At 37.5% G+C, this 20,863-nt stretch overlaps 1 long non-coding RNA gene across 1 annotated transcript in view; it reads right to left on the bottom strand.

The window, feature by feature from the left end:
- Positions 1–20,863, bottom strand: part of LOC121515519 — a 122,782-nt gene that overhangs the window by 18,280 nt on the left and 83,639 nt on the right. Inside the window, exon 4 of the long non-coding RNA XR_005992376.1 lies at positions 1,515–1,675. This is a non-coding gene — a long non-coding RNA (uncharacterized LOC121515519). The remainder of the gene's footprint in view (positions 1–1,514; positions 1,676–20,863) is intronic.

Raw genomic sequence — 20,863 nt, 5'->3', positions numbered from 1 at the left:
CATCAAAAAGCTGTGCTCTCCCATGAGCCTACTGCCATATGCCGCTGGAAAATGTCACCAGTAAAAGTCACAATAATTCACCGGCTTCAGATACGCTCATATTGCTGTTTTTCAAATATCGGTTTCTGCATTTCAGACTTAGGAGATCTATGTTACCCAGCAGTGAGCATAAGACAATTGTTATCATTGGCCTTTACATGTGGAAGATGTAATATTAGTATGTCCCTGCTATGTAACTGGGTACACCTGGATTGACATGTGTCATGTGACTTGTGATAGGTTTAGGTTTTACATTATTGGTGTTATGTTTCAAAAGATGACAAAAAGTCAGTATAAAATAACTGAGATTGTCACAGTAACAATCTTAAACTTTGATACAATATGGTACAGGTATCAACAGAAGTCGAAGACTCCTAACATTGAGAACTTTCTTGTTTTTACCACCAAAAATGCAATCAAACTCACAGTCTAAATGGCACAAATGTATTTCGGTGTCAAAATGTATTTGTGCAATTAAGACTATGTCACTTTTGATCTGTGAATTTGGATGCACCAGTCCTGCTCTCCTGTTTGCAGCAGCATTAGGTTAAAATATGAGAGAATATCTGTGTCCTTTTCAAAACTTCTGTACATTTTTTATGCCATCAATCATTTAAAAAATAGATGCTTTCTGATATCTTTTTGATAACATTTTTTTTTAATGATAAAACCTAAGTGCCTGAAAATGTGACAACCTTTGTAACAAATCAGATACAATGACAAAGTTGTACAACTGCATACAGATTCCATATACTGGAGTTTTTCCCTGAACTGAAAGCATTGTTTAACTTTTGTTTTGATTCAGCTGCATTATTTTTGGATCCGTTAACATGTTGTTGGCTACCAGGATGGCGATGCCCAAATTAATTAGTAAGAAGAAGTCACTAGTATTTTGGAATCTGGAAATCTAATAGTCTGAGGCAAGACTATAACAGCTCTTGGTGTAGTCCCCACTCTCATCAGAAGTCAAATCATCTGAGATGTTATTCTCTATCATAGCAGAACATTCTGAAATCATAATACTGATATATTATCTCCCCCAAGGAGGTTATATGATCGTGTGGGTTTGTTCATTTGTTAGTTTGTTTGTTAGCAGCATAACTCAAAAAGTTGTGGACAGATTTTGAAGAAATTCTCAGGAAATGTCAGAAATGGCACAAGGAAGAACTGATTAGATTTTGGTCATGATCAGATCACCGTCTGGAACCAGGAATTTTTCAAAGGATTCTGTACTATTAGGAGATAGGGCTAATGGCGGAAGTCTGAGCTCTCCAAGTGCTTTTCTAGTCTGATGTTGAGATTGTGATTATGATTTTGCAACATCTGCATCATTTGTTAATCTCAGGCCTAGTTCACACATAGGTCAGTATTTTTGAAAAGAGAGGTTTATCTCCTCTCTTCTCAAAAATAGCCATATTAACACACACTATGATCTCAGACACTTCTCCACATGAAAACACAAAACAGCACTGTACCTGCTGTAGAGAGCCCATCATGTTAACCGTAGTCTGTCCTATACTGTGGGGGCAAATCAGCTCACACAGAGACAGTGACGTCTCTTGACATGAAATTTCCTTGCCATTCCTTGAAGTGTTGTCTGAAGCAGCGGTAACCACTGTAGTCCATTCAGATTGCTCTGTTCATCAACACAGAGAGAAAACGGGTGCATGTGATAGCATGTCAAAATAACAGTTAGCAACGTTAGCACCAGAATAAGTTTAGCTTTTGTCCACCATTGCCATGTCAACTAAAGTGATAACTTTGCATTCCAGCAGTGTTAATTTTGTTGACTATAACTATTTTATTTATTTAGATTTATTTAACCAGGAGAGCCTCACTGAGATTGAGAATCTCATTTAGAAGAGTGTAAGGATATGCCAGTGATTTAGCCTATGTGTGACTAACCAACTTGATCATACAGAATACAATAAGGACTTAAGGTTCATTATAAACCTCAGTGCCCATGGTACACAGTATCCAAAGATTAAAGGCATTGAGAAGACGCATGTACAGAACATCACCGTAATCAGTCAAAGGCACTGACGGGATTAGCAGTAGAAAGCAGCAGTTTTAGCATTGTGCCACATTTCTTTATTAAAACAAGAGCAAAGAGCTACATCATAAGCTTTTCTCAGCAGAGAAGAAGTGTCTGCTCCTCTCCTCCACTACCTGGCATGTCAGATTAAAAGACTAAGACTAAATTAAAAATAGCTACAAAAATGATTACTGCACACCAGTAGCATCAAACAGAGGAGAAACCGCACAGTCTGACATTACATGTCCAGATTGTGACTTACAACCTTTACATAAACACTGAAAACAGAGTTTCAAGAATGTGGAAGAGGGAATTTTCCAAAAGGTGAGTTTTCAGTGACCTCAAAAGTCATTTGTATGTGTAGAAAGGCATGGAAGCATGGAAAACCCTGAAATACCCGCTGATGAGTGGACAGGACTAGGCCTCAATTATCTTGTTTTTATGACAGTGAGAAGCCAAATTAAAGCCAGAATTCTGACTGAAATTACATCTCTAGTTCCCAGCATTAGAAAGTACGAGGCACTTCTACTGTATGTCTACTGTACCTACTGTATTCAGATGTACAAGATCTGTTTGACAGGGAAAGCAATTAAAAACTCAAAATGGCTATGAACTAAAACATTATCATGTTGTTGGCATAGTAAAACAAAAGGAGTGTTTATTTTTAACTTGCCTTTTTTATCCTATGCACCTACAAACTCAGAAAGAAAACCTTGATGAATATTTAAAGTTTTCGATAATGAAAAGATATGAAAAAGGTAAATCATTTTCCAAGCCAACCTAAACATGGAGCATGTGTACCCTTATGACCATTTACAAAAAGGTATCCTGCTGAGGACATCTCTGATAACCACAAATTCAGTCTAAGACAGACGCTCCATCCTGTGGCGTCCTTGAAAAATCCCCCTGACATATCAGTGAATGCTTGAATAACCATAGAATTTTAAATAGAAGTGACACGTAAAGATTATTATTTCATAATTGGTTTTGAATACCAGAACATGAGTCCTTAGTGACCACTCATCTGAGATAGCACTAAAGCCTGCTTACATTTGAAAAGAGGGCTAGAGTTTCCATGATGGCCCACTGTGGAGTATGAAATACAAGAGGGAGGAATAAAAGTCTGTTTTAATTACTAAACTGGCAATCCACAACAGGGTCACGCAAAAGACAGAGCCGTGTACATGTTTAATGAGTGGTATTGTAGAAGCTGTTGTTTGCTTTGTAATGATGTGCAGTTCCATGTTATCATCCATTTTTAGAAGAATAATATTGTTATAGGTTTAAAGGAAACTGTGGGGTTTTCCAGAGAGAAAACTGTTTGGCAGACAGGAGCTTGGAATAATGGAATTTTTTAAATGGTTAAAATTGGTGTTTCCCTTATTCATGCAAGGACGGAGAGGCTGAGAGAAGCAACACTATTCTGCGTGTTAGATGAGGGAGCTGAGCTGTTATCTGCTGATCCCAGAACTTCCCTTGGAGCACCGGAGTGGGTCTGTATCACGTAGTGCACCCTGCACTGGGACCGTGCAGCCTGCTGACAGGAAAGCTCGATTAGCGAGCCACAAAGAGGCCAATATAGAGGAGCACTTCCTCAGCCAAAGGGGGTTCGTCCGGACAACACGCTCCAAGCCTCTTTCCTGACAGGGGACAGTGACAAACACACACACCGGCTCGCCCACCTTGGGGAATGCATGATGGATTGGGATTTGGATTCTCCGACACACGTGTATGCTTGAATCGCAACAAACATCGCAACAAATACACACATACACTAGAATCGATGAATGTGAATACAAAAACCTTTCCTCACATGCAGGGAGGCTGTGATGTTTGTTACATTACTAAAATACAAATGTTAAAAGGATCTGGAAAGTAACAAAGTTTACGTTTTTCAAAGAATACTGGCGGTGATCCAGCGAGAGAGATGAGTATGTTTGGACTGGCCCCAGCCCTGCGCGTGCTGCCTTCACTCACACAATGGGATGTAGATGTGGAAGTGGGCCTGGGCCAGATGAGGAAAACGAGATAGCAAGGGTGGGATGAGGGGTGGAGGTGCGCTGAGCGTAGACTGGTAGGCTGTTAGGGGACCCTGTGGCGGAAGGGCATTGTTCAGCAGAGGAAAAACACAACAACAATAAAAAACAACTCTTCCTGAATCTTTTTATATGATTATGTAGAGAACAATCGAGTGGGTGGGATCCGCTACTTTGAGGATATTGAAAGAAGCCTCTCCTTTGAGACCAGAAATGATCCTTTCACACCTTCCCCTGGAACGCAAGCAGGAAAATAAAACAATGTGAGCTGCTGAGCAAGAAGCATATTGATCAAGAACAGTGTGTCCATTGAGGGAGATTACAATGGCCTTTGGCCTGTGACACATTAAGCAATGAACCAAAGGTTAATGAGGGGAAAATTGAATGATAATGGATCTATCTTCTCAAATACATGGCATATTATGCACTATAATACAGAAAAATGCAGACTATCGGTACTTAATGGAATTCATTAAGCTGAATTAAAACAAGTTGAGTCTTCAATTTTATCAGAAAAAACAAGCAACGCAAATCTATCTATCTATCTATCTATCTATCTATCTATCTAGATGTCTGGAATTCTGGTGTTGAGTTAATTAGATTATTGTAAAGATGAGTATAAGAGAACGGTAAGTTTGTTCATATAATTTCATGCTGTCCACATAATGTCTACTTCTGTGTCTGACGTTTTTTCAGCTGATGCTGCCTGGCTGTAGATTTCACTAACCCTAAGGTCATGCACCTGATATACCTTTGAATCCTGCTGTTTGCTGGAGTGTAGAATCCTCTCAGGGGAGATACGCGTCCACAGATAAGAGTCTGGTGTGATGTTGTGCATCTCGGCCCTCAAGGCCTAGACATTGGTTTTCTCTTCATCTCTTTTTCACGTTTTTGCAGCTTTCCATTGATTCAGAACAAGATCAATTCTGTTCAAGCGAGGGTTGTATTAGCTGGTGTGCTATTGTCTGAATAGAGACAGTTGGGGATATAAACATTCAAGATAAGTCTGAATTTTATCAGTGTAGGTCAGAGCAGACACTGCTGCCTGTTATCCTTACACATACAAGATTTATCAGGATTCTATTAAGATTCTTGAACAATGTAGGCACAGTTGGGAGCTCTCACAAGAGAAAGTATCACAACAAACATGATAAGATGCTGAAACACACAAACATGCATATCCCAAGTATCTAAAGCCAATAAATATCAGAGTTTGTAGTCTTCTCTATAATTAACTCAAGAGAGAGCCTTCAATATATGTTTAATTGAAAAAAAGCTTTAGGCTAATCATTTGAAACAGAGTTGATTGACCACAATTGTTGACTTTTAGATATATTATTGAGGTCACTGGTGCAAAGGTAATTTTCAGGGCCTAGTTCATGGTTCCTTTTTTACTCCATAGTAAAAGCCAAAACACAGAAATCATACAAAAAAAACAAAAAAAACAAAACAAAACAAAACAAAAAAAAACGAACAAAATCTATATTTAAGATTTTAGACATACTACAATTAAAGATTAGTTTTATTTGATTGTATCACATGTTGCAGTTGCTGATACTGACAATCAAATCATAACATTCAAAATTCAAATAACAACCTTTAGGGGGAGTAAGATGAATACACTGCCATTAAGAAAACTAAAATAGTATTTTTCTATCCAACTCAATTGGATTAATCAAATTTCAGTTTTTCAAACTGCTATTGTGAACAGACAAGAAATTGTAATTACATAAACATTTTTATAAATTTGTAAATTCAAAATTAAAAGAATTGCATTTGAAAGATTACTTAAGAGGCAAAGGAACTGAGAATAAGACCCTAGTGTGCTAAGGTACCTTCTCTCTTCTTTAAAAAGGAGGGTGAAACTGAACCCACAGACCCCTCTTTAACAGGTAAACATTTATTACTCCAGGGGAGCCCAATGGCCTGGGAGGCCCTCACTTCACCAGGCTGTAAATGTCATCTTCTCTTTGACACATTACTGACAAATGAGTCAAAGCTCCAGTGGCCAACAGAGATGCTAGACCTTCCTTTATCTGGTGCAGACAGCTAGCTGGCTACAACTACTAACAAAGCTTTAAGGGATACTGAGGTAATACCACTGAAAGAGTAATGGTGAGATTTTGGAAAACACACAAAATCAGATGAACTCTTCTTCTCATTCGAAAACTGTTTTGTTAGCACAGACTGTGTTAAAGTAAGATCATGCCAAAAATCAATGGCATGACTTCTCCGACAGAGCAACCAACTTTAAAAAAGAATTTTTACAAACAACTGCTAGTGGCTACTGTAGTTATGGTGGGATCACATAGTTGTGCAGCAACACCAAACATGGGAGTTACTTATGTAGGGTATTAGACTTTTCAAATACACAGCCTAAATTGTGTACTTAACTTGAGCCACACAACAGAAAGCCCTTATCTTAAAAGTGTAGTTTGTGACTTTCAGAGATGTCATGTAGACACTGCACTTCAGCACTAGTCTTGGACCAAAACACAGCTAGTCTTAGGACACACCATTTTTAACTCTTCATTACATCCCTCCCTCAGTGGTCCAGGCAAGCACAGCTGAGAAAGGCTGATTCAGATACGCAAGCCCAAAGCTGATGCGATTTTTAATTCCTCTAAACATGAGCAACCAAAGGTTTTTTTTCCCACATTTGGGAAGTCTGTTGGTTCTCCTTGATTTGTACTGTTGCAATGGAACTCCACCACTGTGCCTCCGATTCCCTGAGTGAACTGGGTTCTTTCTCTTCCATTAGCACTGACGTCACTTTCAGCGGGCGGCATGACTGCTCAGCCGGGCTTACTGACAAAACACAGCTGTCTGCTCTATGAGGAGTTGGTTAAAACCAGAGAAAAACAGACTAATTTATGCTTTTATTAGGGATATTTGGACTAGATAGAGATCTATGCTGTTTCCTGCTTTTTCCCAAATGATTTCTGTCACCAGTACAAACTTTTGCCATATCAGCAGGTGGAACAGCAGAGACTCGCACTACCTGGCTGTGACACCACATACATATTCACCACAGTCCACCCACCACGTGAGGGGATGGGTGTGGAATCGCAAACTAGTTTTAGTTTTAACGTACTGAACCATACCAAACAATACTCAATCAAACTGGACCACCTCATGGAAATGCAGCTTTAGTCAACCACTAAAAGCCTGCACTTTGGTTGCAGAGAACAGCTGCCTCGCTCTGTGTCCGAGTAGGAGAGTTGGAAGTCTAGGATTAAATGTACATTGTACAATAAGAGAAAGTCTGTGTGCAGTCATTTCTAGGGTTTTAATCATCTTTACCTGTCTACCAGTCTGTAATAACGGGATAATAATTACTTAGGTTTACTGTCGGCTTGGTTTCTACTGTGTCGGTTTTGGGTCAGGTTTGAAAATAAAAATGTGTCCTCTCTCCCGTTTAGCGCAGACTTGTATGTATCAATGTACCACAGAATATCAGATTTATGCGTTTTGCTGCTGTTAATGCTGCAAAATAATGTTGAAGCAAATGTCCGATAGTTGTTCTAAATAGCCGGAATTCTTGAGGACTGCCGGTCATTTTGACTGGGGAAAAAAAAAGTCTAGCGGAAACACTGTGTTATACATATGCCCATGTATGTATGTTTTTATACATACATAACGATTAATCAGTTAATTGATCGTTAACATTAACAATGCTCGAGTTGGCAAGTTTCTTCCGAATGCCCATCCCTAGTCACGATTACAGATTTTCTTGGTGCGATTATTGTCAGAGAAATAATTGCGATTTTACGATTATCACGATTATTTTTGCATTAATTAATTTCACACTACCATGAATAAGTAAAATCACATCAACACTCCTTATAGGTCTTGTATTTTAATTATTCTCCATCCTAGGATGCTCTCATAACAAAAAAATATATATCAACAATGTAAAGTAACCAATAATTACAAAATGACAGGAATCCCATTTGGTTGGACCACTCGAGTGGTCTTAGCTGAGTAGTGTGGGGATTCGAAATAATTAACTCAAATTGTCTCAGGGAAATGAGAGTATCAATCTTAAGCGTGTTATAAAAGATTCCACATGTTTGGAGCACAGAAGCTAAAAGCGGATTTTCCCTGTTCAGAGTAAACACATGGTACCTTAAGCATTAAACAGTCAGTAGAGCGAGTTTGATAAGGTCCAGATGACCAGTTTAACACTGATGTTATATAGGATGGTGTACATCCAAGAAGGGATTTATAAATGAAGAGATACAGGTGTTTATCACGCCTCTGTGCCAGAGAGGACCAACCAACTTTGTTACACAGAACACAATGATGAGTGTTATAAGGGTCTCCTGTTATAAATCTGAGAGCAGAGTGATAAACTGAGTCCAGAGATTTAAGAGTGGAAGCAGCGGCATGTCTATAGACAATATTGCCGTAGTCTAGCACTGACATAAAGACTGCCTCAATAACACTTTTCCTACAGTTTAAAGGGAAGTTGGACCTTTATCTGTAGAAAAAACAAGTTTCTGACAAAGTTTGCTAACAAGGTAATCAATGTGGCATTAAAATGTAAGTGTTTCATCAAGCCAAATCCCAAGATATTTATAAATGGTTACTCTTTCAATAATTGTTCCATCCAGTGTGGATAAATGTAGACAGTTAAGAAGAACATCAAGTTCTCAGTCTTTCCACATGTTTACAAAAAACTTCCCTCCAACACATCCTGTGTGCTTAGGGGTAATTTTCTGATATTGCTTCTTTGTGAATACAGTAATTTAATACACATGAAACAGCCTCTCTGGCTGTGGATCAGTGGTAAGGCGGTTGTCTTTTGAGCAAAAGGTTCATCTCCGGTTCCTGCTGTCAAAGTGCCCTTTGGATTGACACTGATCCCAAATTGCTCTCTATGGCAAAGCCACCAAATGTGAATGTAAAGGGTTAATTAATACTGATGGGAACTTTACACAGCATCCTCTCTGATCAGAGTGTGAATGTGGTGTGAAATGGAGAATGAGACATTTGTGTTAAAGCGCACACAATAATCAGAAGACTAGAAAACAGTCAATTTACCACTGAGCATTTAAAGAACTTGGAGTGCAAACAGATCACCATGTACTGTATGATACAGAGTAAGAATAACTACGGTGGGGGAGCATTAGTGATCATTTTTGAACACTATGGAAAAATAGTCAGATGACTGCTGCCTGAACAGAAGAGATAAATCTCCACTCCATCTGAGTTTATCTTACATAATTTGTGCAGATATACCACCGTATTGCCATCAACCTTCAATGACATGACACGTGAAAGAATTTGTCATATCATTTTTCATAATAAAATATTTTTTGTATTATTTGTCCTTTTTGAAGGTTTTCAACCCTTTAATCAGTGGATGACTTTGGACGGATACATAGCTTGATGTTCTCAGAATTCAAACTAACTTCAATAGGTCTTGCTCATTTTGATAGCACATAATCTCTAAGGCTTTCTTTTTTTACTCTCTCAGACTAACATTAGGTCGCCTTCTGGAAGTTCTGACCTGGGCCAGACAGCAAGGCTTCAGAACTGGCAACTGTCTCTCCACCCCATTAATCAGGCACACAGAGGACTGTCTCCTATCCAGATGGGGAGCCTCTCTACAACCGCAGAAAAATAAGCAGGCTAATTAATTCTTATTGTTATAGACAGAGGGAGATTAGATGGAGAGAAATTGAGAGGGGGACAAGGAGAGAGAAAGTGGAGACTAAGTCACCTTTAATGAAGCCCTGGATTCACAATCTTTTCTCCCTGCATGGTCATTGTTTCTGCAGCAAAAATATATCTTTGACTTGAAATGCTGTATGAGCGACTGGGGGGGGGGGGGCAAATCACAGCCAGAGGTTAATGAATGATAAGGAGCCTGGAGCACTCGGGGATGCAGTGTGGCAGTGATTAGACCAGCCTAATAGAATGCAATCAAACTTTGAGTCCACTTTGCAAGGATAAGTGAGATAACGGAGATGATTCCCAATAGTAACATTAATATGTGACCACTAATAAATGCCTCACTACGCACTGATATCTTGGATAAACGTTTTACATGACAGCATTATAGAAAACTACAGGTATTAACAGATTTGGGTTACCTGAGATATTTTTTATGGAAACTATATGGATATGATTTATGCACAAGGCAAAGATGGATAATCAACATGCAGAGACCCACAGAGAATTTAACTTGTTTCTATTTCTGTGACCCCCAAACACTTTTTTCTGGTGGATCTGAATAATTCTGACTTTATACTTAAATGTTTGCCCTTTCTGTACTTGTACATTCACTGGCTTTATTCATTGTTCTAACAGTTTAAACAAAATAATACATTTGCCCAAGAAGCACAAATAAACCCTGAATTGTGTAAATGCTTTTGCACTAACTGTGGATCATTGGACTTCATGAGTCATTTTGTACATGCTCTCCTGCATGTGCATTCATGTGTAACAGTATTAAACACTGTAATTTACAGGATAAGCTCTTTGAGACTCTCCAATCTCAGAGTCAGGGTTTCAGACCATTATAGCATAGTGACGCAACACTCATTTAAATAAGAAATCGAAAGGTCAAGATCTAAAATTACATCTCTTTGCATTCATTGCATTACAAAATCAAGACACTGCTTGCTTCACCCAGGGACATAGCTAGGGATTTGGGCCCCCAAAGGGGCCAAGCAACAAATGTGTCATTTTTACAAATGTCTATGCATTTACAAATATTTTTGAACCATAATTTCCAGATTTATGAGCAATATTTTCACAGTGGTTAAATTAAATTTACTTGCATTACTCCGCAGTGCTGGACTATACCATTTGGACATTTTGAGGGAGGAGCAGGAGCCCCCATTATTTTATCTCACTCTATTTGATACAAATTTCAGTCTATTGACCAAATTATTTAGTTGCTTTTGATTCAATAATGACACTAATTACGAAGAAAAAAATAAACAAAAACACACTTTTCATTCCAGGCTTCCCAAGGGCCCCTCCCTACTGTGGGCCCGGGAAACAGTACCCTTTTTCCCCCCTGTGCTACACCGACTCACCCTTTTGGTATAACCCCCGTATAACATTAACAACAGCTAGGGACAACAACAGTAGAACAATCTCATTATCTGTTAGTATGTTGAAAATGTTTAAATCCGTTTGTTTATGCAAATGGAAATTAGAGGTAGATGTCGTAAACTGGAATACAGAAGGTTTAATTTTTAGAAAATTAAACCTTTTCATTTTTTTCACTTAACACAACAAAGTAAAATAGGGGGGAAATATTTTTTTCTTATGTAATACATATAGTCCTTTGACAATTTTGTACTCAGAAGTAGTAATAAGGAAGACTTTTCTTTAGATCAAGGTTAGGCTTCATCTCATTGCAATACAATGACATGAATGCATGTCACTGCACCTAGGCCTTTATCCAAAAAACAGAATGCATGCTGAGTGAAAGCGTTGCATAAAATAATTCTACTGTTTGCCATGAATTCATACTTCTGGGATATGTTTGGTGGAATGCTTGTTTAGGGATGAACCTTCTGTGCTATGGGCTATTACCTTTAAAACGTTAAAATAAGTCATTGTCTTTTTGCATTTGCTTAGGAGCTAATGAGTTAAACAGGAGTAGAAAGGAATATTTGATCTTTGTTTCATTATAAAAATACATGTTCTATACAGCTTATATCTAAAATGCTTGTATTGCTAGAGGAGATACAAATCTTGCTTTTTTTCCCAAACCTTTCTAACACAGAGACATCTTTTTAATACAACTGTTATTAGATATGACACCTTGCATTCATTGTTATTAGATATGGAACTTTAATGAGTCTAACAGGTTGGGCTAATCCACATTTCTTAACACTAAGCAGGGTAAAGTGTGTTTCACAGGTATGAGACCCTCATTGTTTGTGAGCTCTCCCAAGAGTCATGATGGGGAAAAAAAACTGGAGATGAAGTCAAGTTTTCCAAGCGTTTCCAGATGGCACTGTTTACAGGGTGCAACAACTTATTGGTTTTCTTATCAAATGTGAATTACAGCAAGGATATGAGTACCTGTTCACAATGACTATGCAGCAAGTTTATCTGGGAAATCAAGTATGTTAATTAAAACAAAAGATGGAAAATATACTTGTTTCCCATGTTACTCAGAATGACAAGAAAGAATTAAAGTTTCACCATTTCAACTCAGGCTCAGTAAAAAGATGGTTAATGAAAAACAGGCTGACTAACTTAGTCAAGTGTTTAAAGAAACCTCCAGGAATACTGATAACCTATGTTCATTTTTAGTGACAAAGAAAGCCAATTATAACGCATAATTAAACTAACCTGGGTGGCTTTGGAGAAAAGCATAGGCCAGATGAATCATGTTTTGATGTTAAACAAAAGGTTTAGGTGAATTTGCCATTCCTGTCATCTGGGGCAAACATATCGCACTAACAAACAAGTGGAAATTGACGGAGGATGTCTCTAGAGAACTTGAGCAATTATCTCATCTACCCTGCAGCCTCAACTGACATCTGTGTCTCTCTCTACCTTAAAATGTGACACAAAATAGAAAAAAGGTTATAACAAAAAGCAATCAGGTTTTTGTGACACAGCATCTAGTGCTGCAAGTATTTAATGGTCTTTCAAAAAATAATTACTGACTTACAGCCGGAAAATCTGTGTCAAATCAACCACTGGAGTAGAGCTCAACTAATGTACAACAGCCAGATGATGCTAATAGAGTTTAAAAATCTACAGGGGTGATATACAGCTGCACAGAAACTACAAGCTGTGGACTTTGCTGAACAAAATTCAAACTGGAGGACAGTTGAAACCTTTTTCCCCTAGGTGCTATATAAATTCCAGACATCATTATTATTATTTAATTATTATGTAAGATTGAAAAAAAAAAACAAAAAAAAAAAAAAAAAAACAGACTGAAGCATATAAGAGTGATTTATATTCCACATTCTACACTGATTTATTCCTGCACTTCTCCACTTCTTTCTGGTTTTATACATAATGAGAAAACCTTATCTTATTAGAGGCTGGACACTAACACTTGAAAAAGTATTATAAGAAATATAAATATCATTAATTACAGTGTTATAAACAGCAAAAAGAAGTGATAACAATTACACATACATTTCAAGAAAGAAGGCATAAAAGCCTAAAAAATCTTGATGATATTCCAAACGAATAATCATGTTTATGGCACTTCAAACATCAAACTAATTCAGGTATTCATATGTAACATTAAAATACTTTGTACACCTACATAAATGTAGGTAAACATAATTCTATCATGATATTGTTAAAGTTATCGCCACTTTGACCTGATTTTAGGAAACAGTGATATTCTTTACTCATGACCTACCTTTTTAGCTTTTAACTGAATATGACATCATCATTATCTTCATTTGTTTAAGTGTTTTAGGTTTAATCTCTATTTTAGTTTAAGGATTGTCTTTTAGTAGTTTACTCTCTTATCGTAATCAAAAAAGTTCTCTTTGTGTTTTTACATATTTCTGCAAATTATATTGATGTATTTCTTAGTGTTTTAATCCTATTTTACTAATTTTTTATTGTTTTTAATTCATTTTAATTCATTTTTTATTTCATTTTATGTTACTTTGTTTTTACATTTTAACCTAACCTTTCCTCTTATGAATTTACAGATAGCGTTTCTACAGTTCGTAAGTTCCTGTTCTTAAAAAATCCATTATTTAAGACAAACGTATTTGCCAATGTTGTATTTGGACTGGGGGGGTGGGGGGGGTGAGGTCATGTATCTTTTATTTATTTTGTTTTGTGTGTAAAGCACTTTGTGCTACATTGATTCGTATGAAACTATACAAATAAAGAATTAATGATTGATTATTAAAAGAAATATCTTCTGTCATTTACCGACTTTATTCAGTCTAAAATTCTGTTAGTTTCCCAGGGACCGAAAAATAAATCTAATTTTATTATCAAATGATGTATAATGTGTCATTAGACAGAATTACCTGGTCATATTGTTGTTAATAATGTTGTATGTTTATTTTCATAAATATCAGTCTTGGTTTGAGTATATTCATTAACTAAAACTAACCGGGCCGTTTTATTCATGCAGCGCTGGTGTCTGGGCCACAGACACTTGCTCTCTTTCTTGTGCAGACATTGTCCCTCATGAACCTGCGAGCACGCTCCTCAACCTCATGCGAGGCTGTGAAGGAATCTATTATTTTTCCAATCCTAGGGGAAGGAGAAAGGTCTCCAGCATCATTATTTTCCTTCAAAATGTAACTGACTTTACTGCACACCCTAATTTGCTTGCCATAATTATAGGTCATGCACCCCTTTTGTAATTTATAAAACCTTTTGTTCTTATCAATAATGAATGGGCTTTAGCAAATCATGGTGCTATAATATTTTGATATTATGAAAATGCTAATGCGTCAGGGACCTTACGCCTTATCGGCCAGGTCCGATGCTCTATTAAACAGCCAGCAGAAGAAGTTGGACGCAAATTGCTTATGTTAATGCCCCAGTTGTACCCAGACAGCATGAGGAGTCTGCAATTAATTTCATCCAGGCGGTGGATGGACAGGCAAATTTATTTCCCTTCCACAGGATAGTGGCTCCCCCACCCCTCCTTTCTCTAAAAGGTCTCCATGCACAGAATGGAAAAGGCTGTGAGAACAAGAGATAGAGGGTAAAGGGAAAGTGAGAGGGGAGCGGTAACTTAGGAGCAATCTGTGACCTAATTGAAGGGTGGTAAAAAGGGGAGGGCAGTGTAACAGAGACGAGAGGCAAATTCTTCATTCATTTGGCTGACAAGTGTTTTCACAACTTAAACCTGTTTTATTAATTATGTTTGACATTTCCCTAATTACTTTCATTTACATCACATCAGCTCCTAGCAGAGGATTAGACTGCATATCAGCTCAGAGAACAGGGAGAGGAGTGACTGAGTTATAAAGTGTTCTTTTATTACAAGTAGTCTGATAACATCTCACGCACTCATCAACGAGTGCTTGAGATCTACTTCTTTTCCAAGGTGTTATGTGTGTAAATAAAAAAAATAAAGCTTGAGGCACTTGAAGGAGTAATGGATGCACACGTCTGGCCATGTTACTGTACAGCCATGTCTGCAGAGAGTTGTACAGTGTGATGTCTTGTAGAGAGCAGCCTGTAAACACTTGATTAATTGACACCACTGTTTCCACCCCTGCCTTGCAAATGCTGTCAGATGACAGAAACACACACAAAGTGTGTTATTTTTACCCTGCCTTGAGACACAGAAGCATCTTCTCACAGAAGAATTCAAAAGTACAGAGCTTAGGTAGAGTTACCCTGGCCTTAGTGCTCATCTTGTTAAAAAGCTTCATTGGGGCTCTCATAGCAGCCGTCAACAAGAGACCCCACACCGTCTTCTTTACTGTCCTTTTACTAGTAATAGTACACTCCCTAGATGATTCCCACAGCTCTGATGACAGCATTTTAAAAAGGGCTTTCCTAGATTTGGAACTGTGACCACACACGAAAGCTTAACTAGAGAATATCCCTGACTGTCTTACTGCTTTACTGTATCTCAAAAAAACTCTCTGTGGTAAAGGCCTCACCTCATATGTGCATTTTCACTCATTAATTTATTGGCTGTTCCCTGAATTGCCTCACCTCATATGCATATTTGCAATAATCAATCTACTCACCATACTAATAATTAATCTAATTTAAATCATTTACCATATTCCACATAGACTATTTTGTGAGGGGGAACATAACTCAAACCCCGATTGCCCCTGCCTGTCCACCCTAGCTTGTGTAGCCTGTTTAATGCTGCTGTACAGCAGCCCTACCGGCCAAGAAAGCAGCTCAGCCCACCAGGAACTCTCTGGGTTCTCCAGATTAGCCACTCGGGCCTGCTGTAAGAAGAATCTCTGTGGTAAAATCCATCACTTCATATGAATAACTGCACAAATCTATCTACTTACTGCACCTATAACTACTTCAATCTATTAGCCGTACTCAAATACTGCACATATTTGATCTATTCACTGTTACTGAAATGCTGTAAGAAGGCTCTCTGTGGTAAAATCCATCACTTCATATAGATATTTGCACTAATTAACCTATTTACCGTAGTCATTACTAATTCAATCTATTCATTGTACTTAGATGATGCAAGTAATTAAATCTATTCACTTTATATCAAACGCTGTAAGCTAGTTCTGATTCTCAAATAGTTAAGGAATTTGAATAATCCAAGAGAAAATATTTAGCACTGAAGCCTCAAATAAGTTGAATGATGGATAAGGTTTCTGGTAATGTTTCTGTCATTTTATTCCATTATGAATTAAATAAATAAATAAATACCTTTTTAGAGTATAAGTAAATCCCTCTTCAAAGAAAAAAAAGTTCTGCATCAGTAAGAAGCTGAAGAAATTTGGTTTACAATAACAATGACATATGGCAAAGTTTTTAACAAGTGAAGTTCTTTCAGAAATACAAATATAAGAATATAATTTGCTTAATATAATGAAAATGATATAACAGATTACCAAAAACGTGCTATTTTTTCTGCCGATGATCGACCAAATTAATAGATTGTTTTAATTGTTGCTTTTCTCTCATTCTTTGTGATGCTGGCAGAGGAAAACTGAGGATTCCTGAATGTACTCTTGCCCCTAAATCTGTCTGCTCCAAGAAAAGCAGCAAAGGATTGTCTGTGTAATCCAAATAACTGTGATTCTTTCATTTTTAAATATGTAATGGAAATAGATGAGGATGACTCATAAAAATTAATGCCTCAATTCTCCATTTTAATTTATGGCCCACCCTCCAGGCACATATTATTCAAACATTAATATAAAAAAGAACTATACATCAGAAAGTGTCAGCTTTCACTTGTACTTCCATTCATAGTCATGCATATTAGATGCAGACTAGGCTTGACTGCTGCTCTTACAACAATTATACATTAAGTAACAAGCAGACTGATGGATTGATAGATAATGTCCACATCCTGCATTCGGTGTTCTTAAATTTTAATGACCTTTTCAGCACCCTTACTTTTCTCTTATATGTTTAGATAATACACTTTATGCAAATGGGAGAATTCTATAAATTTTAGATTTGTCTCTATTCGTCTTTTTCTGTGACTGAGAGATGTTCATTGTGAAATGTGATTAAAATCAAGTTTAAATCATTCACTTTCTTGGTGTGAGACACTGCCGTAGCCTCACACAAACACACACACACAGGAAAACTGAAATCAAAGCTTGTGTGAACCTGAAAATAAATGTCACCCATCCATCAAAATAACTTCAAGTCAAGTACAGTATAATACTTGCTGGATCTCTGTAATCAGTATCAATACTATTGAGATCAACCTCTGCTCAGGGATAAGAGAGGAAGTAGATAAAGGCTAATCATCCTCTATAATGTATTGATGTGTAATGTTCTTGTTTCATTAGCAATCATTAACAATCCACTCATGTGATGTGATGCTAACAAACTGTTTGCCTTAGCTACAGGGGGCTGGGTAAATACTCAAACAGCATCTTTCTCCTTTTTTTGCATTTTTGTCCTCAGTGTCGGTCCCGTATGTTTGGTAATCGGCATTGGTAAGTCAGAAGACATCAGCTTGACTCTATTAATTACCACCTGATCCTTTCTTCCTGGATAATTAGGTACCCATTAGTTCTAATCAAGTAGTTACTTAATTATTGCAGTAATTAGTCTAATGGTCTAGCAAATTGAAGCTTTATCACTTTCGGATACTTAATGTTCTTGGCAGAGTACATCACAAGTGTCAAAGCTTAGGTTTCAGCAATCAAGCGGTAGAAAATAAAGTTTATAACATGGCATAAATGATATTGGTCTATTCATGTTTTTATATGTGTTACACAATTTCATGTAAAATATAGTTTTGCAAGTTAAATGATCTCAGCAATGAAAGGTTATTTCCTTCATCCAGAGCAGGAACTTAAAAAAGGATTTACTAGTTTTATGTTGTTGTGCTCTATTTGCATTATCTTACTCAGACAAGGGGACATGTCTCTGATACCACAAAAAGAGGGCAAGGTCAAAGAGGATCTGCTCAGTTTCTGTAGGAATGTGTGGTATTCAGTTCATTCATTTTTCCCTGTTCAGACACACAGTGAAGCCATCAGATGTCAAATGTGAGTTTAAGGACGGGTGAAAGCAAAGCTCCAGCAGTGGTTCTCACCCGGGTCCAGGGAGGGGAAAGTGAATGGGTTGTCTTCAAACTGCAATAAATTGGGCCAGGCTTGTCTGTCATCACCTTCCAATTAGCTGCGGTTTATTGAGTTTGCCAGAGACGGAGGACGCTGGCAGGTGAAGAGAGGTGTCTGAAAGGTGCCTGAGCCAAAATTAGACAGAGCTCACATGTGACCCAGAAATCCTCCACCACCTTGACCGATAGACCTCACAGGCGAGACGAAATACATACATGTACACACAAAGTGCTGAAGACACACGGTGCAGAAAAGACGCCCATGAAATCTGTCCGGGCTCAGAGCATGTCTATTTGTTGAACATGGCTAAAGTTCAACAGAAAAAATAATTTGATTAAGCAGTTCAAAACAAAAAATTACACTCAGACAGCAGCAATTTAGTACTACTGTTTAATTAGAGATACAACTTTCATGACAATGGTTTAATTTCAAAAAGTGCAGAGTTTCTTAAGTTTTAACTTTTGAAATCACTTCAAAGACAAAAAAGCATGACTAGACAAATCTCAAGTCAACCGATTATGTTGTCCGCAATTATTACTGCTGGGCCAAAACACTGTCATAACAAAAGAAGCAAGAAAACACTTTTCAGTTGTAAAGCAATATGGTGGGGCATATAGACCTGCTGGTTGATGCAGTTTACTGAGGATTTGCACAGTAAAGCCCAAAAACTTTTATCTTAACAGGACCCTTCCAAACAGATAAATCAAAAATAAAAAGGATCACTTGAACTGTAAAAGTTGAACATGGAGTCCAACTGATGGTTGATTTTCCAAAACTGCATCCCTTCTGTGCATTCATAAAAAGAATAGCCTATAGTACATTTTGTTGTGTAGCATGATGTTTCTGTAGTATAATAAAAAGTAGTGCTGGGTGATCAATTGAAAAATAATCAAAACTGACATTTAGAGCCAAAAACCAACATAAACCTGCTGTGTCGGTTATTTCGGTTTTGCCCCCTTGTGAATCTCTCTATTAATGCACCATAAAAGAACACTCCGTGAGAGGCAGTCACCCAACACTGCCCCATCCAATGCTACATGGAAGCGTTACAGAGTAAAACTCAAACTGTATGGTGGGGAGGATGGGGGCTCGTTCTGACCATTCCTCTCTCTCTCTGCACATCAGGCCGGTTTTTGTATGATACATATGATCAAGGTAATACATATATATGGCATTGACCAAACACAATCTTATCTGGGCGTCAAACATTAGTAAATGAACCCCAAAGATATCTAGTTATGGAGACTGGTGCCATCTGTGATCAGTCAATAAGTGTGCAGTGGTCGCGCACTCTGCATCCCTCTCTCTGAACAGAGACTCTTTCATCAGGTCTCTCCTGTAAATGCATCCTCTCCTGTTAAACGTCAATTTCTGCTTTTGTTTAGTTTGTGAATGTATGAAGAAACTCCGTCAAGTAACCACGCTGTTTCTGATCATGAATTAATAAACATCAAACTTCCTCACGCAGATCAGCTGTTTTAAAATAAACTCTCAGGTGAAAACAAATAATGACGATGTATGTTTAAGGTGATTTAATAAAAAAGGCTACTGATGATAACACTAAAGTCGAAACACAGGGAAAGAAACAAAGCAGAACAGGTGAGAAACAGGTGAGCTGCTGTATGTGTAGCCTATGAAGAAAGGAAGGGGGTGCAGGGGGGAGGCAAGACGAGTTTATGTTAGTTTTATTTTGTGGAAAACATTAATAAAACAGATAGAATTAATTAAGCTATAATTAAAATAAACAACCTCTTTGATAAAGGTGTTTTTTAATAATAGACAAGAAAAAACTAAAAACGTACGTTCTTCTGTCATGCGTACAACTGATAGCACTGATATGGATTTAAAAAAAAGGTGTATATATATAAATTTGGCAGTTGAAGCCTGTTATTTATCTGTGGGGAAAAAACACTGATGTGACTTAATTCATCTTTGTTTTTGCAGTAACTTCTCAAACTGTGAAAAAAATTAAATTGCTATTAATTGCACAGCCCTACTAGGCAATGCGGGTATAACCTAGAGTATAGGCTGTTAGATGCCTGATTGGTGCTGTGTTGGCTATTTCCCATATAAAGCCTTACTCTTTAACTATAAATACTGTCCACAGGTGAGCTTAATGACCGCAACATCTTAAAATAACTTTTTTTTTTTCCCCCAATATCCTCAATACGTAACACTTTTATGTCTTACACATAGGCTTACTGACTTAAATCAGTGCTCCACTGTGCCCTCTGTTCGATGGTGTAAGCACAACAAACATGGTAAGATTGTTTAGAGTTTCACTGAGCAGAATAACAAGGCTTATAAACCAATAAAGCACTCATAAACACACTTTTTTATGAATTTTTAAAACTCACAAACTTTTCATCTTTCTTTGACCTATTTGTCACTACCTGCACGATGCCCCACAAGATGCCTTCACAGAAAAATGTAAAAGGTAAAACTCTGCAGCACTCCCCTGCCATATGACAGGAGTGTGTGAAAACTGACACGCCAGAGTTTTCAAATTGGGGCCCGGGGAGCCG

Source organism: Cheilinus undulatus, linkage group 9 (genome assembly GCF_018320785.1).
Source record: "Cheilinus undulatus linkage group 9, ASM1832078v1, whole genome shotgun sequence".
NCBI classification, from domain to species: Eukaryota; Metazoa; Chordata; class Actinopteri; order Labriformes; family Labridae; genus Cheilinus; species Cheilinus undulatus.
Note: the sequence above shows the minus strand (reverse complement) of the source record. Positions and strands in the feature narration are given on the sequence as shown.